The sequence below is a fragment of the Sorex fumeus genome, unplaced genomic scaffold, assembly GCF_029834395.1.
Source record: "Sorex fumeus unplaced genomic scaffold, SorFum_2.1 ptg000086l, whole genome shotgun sequence".
Lineage (NCBI taxonomy): Eukaryota > Metazoa > Chordata > Mammalia > Eulipotyphla > Soricidae > Sorex > Sorex fumeus.
The window spans coordinates 658,950-663,757 of record NW_026606143.1 but is presented as its reverse complement, the minus strand read 5'-3'; the positions used below and the strand labels follow the sequence as shown (position 1 = coordinate 663,757).

At 46.2% G+C, this 4,808-nt stretch overlaps 1 pseudogene; it reads left to right on the top strand.

Annotated features, from left to right (window-relative positions):
• The first annotated feature begins 394 nt into the window (after positions 1–394).
• On the top strand, positions 395–1,382 carry LOC130039312 (glyceraldehyde-3-phosphate dehydrogenase-like; annotated as a pseudogene).
• The last annotated feature ends 3,426 nt before the right edge of the window (positions 1,383–4,808 follow it).

The window sequence follows — 4,808 nt, the reverse complement described above, 5'->3', positions numbered from 1 at the left end:
TAATAATGTGATCTTTTTACCTATCCGACTAATAATGAAAGAAAAGTCAGGTTAAGGCCAACCTAAGACCTTCAGACTGTTTTAAGACAATTTCATAGTCAACATGTAATTCAGTTCTTTACAATACTATTTCATATAATAGCATATTTTGGAATTATTGTGCTAAGAAAAAAAGGGAAGATACTTCTCTGTCTCAGACAGGGCTTTACACCTCACCTTTATTTATTTATTTATTTATTTCCTTTAATTAAGAAAGTATTCAAGATACAACATTCTAAATTATTCCATATCATAGAGAAATTACTTTTATTAAAAGTTGTATCAGGGTTCTCTGCTCCTCCCAGTCGGACAGAAGCAACCTCTTCTCCTGCAGAGCCAGCCACATCCTGCGATGATGGTCAGGGTCGGCATGAACGGATCTGGCCCTATTGGCTGCCTGGTGACCACGGTTGCCCGCACCTCTGGCAAAGTGGAAATTGTGGCCATCAATGACCCTTTCATTGACCTCAACTACCTGGTATACATGTTCCAGTATGATTCCACTCATGGCGAGTTCAACGGCACTGTCAAGGCCGAGAACGGAAAGCTCATCATCAACGGGAAGCCCATCACCATCTTCCAGGAGCGAGATCCCACCAACATCAAATGGAGTGAGGCCGGTGCCGAGTACGTTCTGTAGTCCACTGGGGTCTTCACCACCATGGACAAGGCTGGGGCCCATCTGAAAGGCGGTGCCAAAAGGGTCATCATCTTGGCCCCCTCTGCCGACGCCCTCATGTTTTTGATGGGCGTCAACCACGAGAAGTACAACTCCCTCAAGATTGTCAGCAACACCTCCTGCACCACCAACTGCTTGGCGCCCCTAGCCAAGGTCATCAATGACAACTTCGGCATCATGGAGGGGCTCATGACCACCATCCACACCATCACTGCCACCCAGAAGACCGTGGACAACCCCTCTAGGAAACTCTGGCATGACGGCCGAGGGGCAGCCCAGAACATCATCTTCGCCACCACCAGCGACGCCAAGGCCATGGCCAAGGTCATCCCAGAGCTGAACAGGAAGCTGACCAGCATGGCCTTCCATGTCCCCACCCCCAACGTGTCCGTGGTGGATCTGACCTGCCCGCCTGGAGAAAGCTGCCAAATATGACGACATCAAGAAAGTGGTGAAACAGGCCTCGCAGGGTATCCTGGGCTACACCGAGGACCAGGTTGTTTCCTGCGACTTTAACAGTGACATCCACTCTTCCACCTTCGATGCTGGGGCAGGTATGGCCCTCAAAAACCACTTTGTCAAGCTCATTTCCTGGTACGACAATGAGTTCAACTACACCAATTAGGTGGTGGACCTCATGGTCCACATGGCCTCCGAGGAGTAGGGGCCCCTACCAGCAGTACCAGTTGCCCCAGCCAGAGCACTAAGAGGAAGCATGAAGCCCTCCACTGCTGGAGAGTCCTTCACCCTCACACCCAACACACTGAGCACCTCCCGACCTCGAGTTTCCATCCCGACCCCGGGAAGAAGGGGAGGGGCATAGAGAGCCCCACTTTGTCATGTACTATCAATAAAGATACACTGCACCACCCCCCAAAAAAAGTTGTATCAGAAGTGTGATTTTCTGTATTTTCTATTTTGTGCAAAATGCATTTCACCTCAGTCCCAGGGATTTCCTTCAGTTTTTAAATTTATCTCCCATAAAGCCTTCACTATCACAATATTTACGCACCCTCAAATTATTTTCATTTCCTTGTTCTAGGTTTTTCTGCTCACAACCATACAAATTTCTGCTACAAGCTTCTTCTTCTTTTTTTTTTTGGCTTTTTGGGTCACATCCGGCAATGCACAGGGGTCACTCCTGGCTCTGCGCTCAGGAATTACCCCTGGCGGTGCTCAGGGTACCATATGGGATGCTGGGAATCGAACCCGGGTCAGCCGTGTGCAAGGCAAATGCCCTACCAGCTGTGCTATCGCTTCAGCCCCTACAAGCTTCTTATAGGAGTCATTTCCTTGGTATTACTTAGGAATAAATGCATATTTAAACTATATGAACATTTAGCTGAATATCATAGTTCCAATTGTCTCTGGAGTGATTTTTGTGCAGAATGCATTACAGATCTGTCCATTCTTTTGAGTCACATATCACATACCTCCTATCTTCGTCGAAGCAAACTGGTAAAAATTACAGAAGAAAAAGCTAGCACACAAGTGTGCTCATCATTCCAATTAAGCCCAGAATATTAATTTCCAACATACATAGCCAAACCATTTGTTATTTAGCACGTATGCCAATTTTATGCCACATATGTGTAACAATTCCTGAGAACAGTTGCAAATAAATTATGTAATTTTATCCAAATTTTGAGAATGTTCTAGTTTATCTAAAAGGTAAACTGGGTCACTGTCCTTCCATTGATCATCAATTTGCTCGAGTGAGCCCAGTAACTTCTCCATTATGACAATTGTTACTGTGTTTGGCATATCGAATACATCACGGGTAGCTTGCCAGACTTTGCCGTGTGGGCAAGATACTCTTGGTAGTTTGCCAGGCTCTCCGAGAGGGGCAGAGGAACCGAACTCGGGTCGGCCATGTTGGCCGCTTACAAGGCAAACGCCTTACCCACTGCGCTATTGCTCCAGCCCGTCTAAAAGGTAAAAAATTATCTACTATGGTAGAGGTTTAAATCAACAAAAAGTTTATAGATTGGTGTGCTTTGTTCTCACATTTTATACCTAGAAATAATATAAAAGACAATAAGGTAAAGGTAAAGGTAAAGGCCCTCCCGTTGATCGTCGATTTGCTTGAGTGGGCCCAGTAACGTCTCCATTGGAGACTTTGTTGTTACTGTGTCTGGCATATCGAATACTCTCGGTAGCTTGCCGGGCTCTCCGAGAGGGGTGGAGGAATCGAACTTGGGTCAGCCATGTTGGCCGCGTGTAAGGCGAATGCCCTACCCGCTGTGCTATCGCAATACTATTATTTGCATAAGGATTCCCATTTGTACATAAATGAGTGACGTATTAACACATAACCTGAGGAAGATCCACCACAATTTAGGGTGGGCCAGAAGAGGCTGATACCAAAATGACCCTATATAGGGCACAAAAGTGTACATACAATTATGGCCTTTTTTCTTAAACTGTTTGAGTAAAGAAGCTTGCCGGATCACAAAGTAGGTACACATACACATGAACACACACAAAGAAAACGTAGATCTGGAAATCAATGCATATGCATATTGTTTTTAACTACATATACTATATAGAGAGAGCAACATAACATGTTTGGAATGCTGAAATAACTAAAAGCTGTGATTTAGCATGGCTCTGGTAGGCGGGCACCAGGACTATTTTCTGAACTGCATGGAGACTGCTCCAGTTCCCAGGCAACCACTGATTCTGGACGTCACGCCCACAATCCGCCCCCAGTGCCATCTTACAGTACACAGCAGTGAAGAAAACCGGCTGGTGGGCTCCACAACTCCTGGAGAATTCTCCCGGCCCTGTACTGAGCCGATATAACCGGGAGGTTCCAGATGGGGTAGATGCTGTCTCCCCGTCTTCTCCTGATGGAATCCTGGTGACCATGAGCTTCTACAAGCATGGCTCTGGTATGCGGGCACCAAGCTGCACAATATTTCCTGATATGCAAAGTGGTCAATGGAAAGTAAATGATCTAGCATTTGTCCCTGAAAAACAGGCTTGAATGGTGGGGGGGGGGAGAGAAATCTGAGCAAAATATAATGTTCAACCAAAATGCATCTGGACTGTGCATTTAACTATAGTGCTATGCCGCCCTGGGAGGGGAAGGGTGTCTGTCCCTCTGCCTCTCCCCCCTCACGGGGGCGGCACGGTAGCCTGGATCTTTTAGAGCCTAATGAACAGCCAGGTATGAGACTGCATTGACGAGGCATGTGGGGCTTCGTGTAATGAGGGGTAGAATTGGCCCTGCTCCCTGCCACGACAATGCTCCGGGTTGCCACCCTCAAATGCCTCCTCCGGTTTCTGAACGACCATGATCTCAGAGGCACACAAACCAATCGCGGAACCCAGGAACTTTTGGCAGTAATCCCTCTAGGTTTATTACTAAAATATTAGGAATCCAAATTTGCATGGCCACTATTGTGGCCACACGACATCATATGCTCTTCATAATCAGCAATAGAAAACAAATTATCTAATGATGGCTAATGATGTCTTTTTGGCAGGTCTGAATGTTGGGGAAAATTCCAAAAAAATAATGTTGGGTCTTTTGTCGTAATATTGAATATGATCAACGTAGAGAGAGAGAGTAAAGTGGAAATCTGCCACACAGGTGGGGGGTAGGTGAGAGGGGGGTATACTGGGGTTCTTGTTAGTGGAAAATGTGCACTGGTGAAGGGACAGGTGTTTGATCATTGTATGACCAACCGAGACTTGAACTGAAAGGCTTTGTGACTGTTCTCACCGTAATTCAATCACTTGATCACTTGATCCCCCATTATTCATTGATTTACTCGAGCGGGTGCCAGTAACATCTCCATTCATCCCTGTTGCGTGATAGTGTAGCCCAATGGTATCTGTTCATTCTAGGAACATGCAGAGCCTCAAACCGATCATTCAGGGTCTTGAGAAAGAAGTCTGACAATCTTGTAGGTGGGTGTCCAGGTGATCTTTTGACGTCTGGTGGAATCCAGTCAGTAATGGCTTTAGTCCAGCAGTTGTCTGTAAACCTCATTACGTGTCCAGCCCATCTGATTTTTGATGCCTTGGCAAATGAAACAGCATCCCTGATTCTTGAGCATTGACGGAGATCAGAACTCCGGAT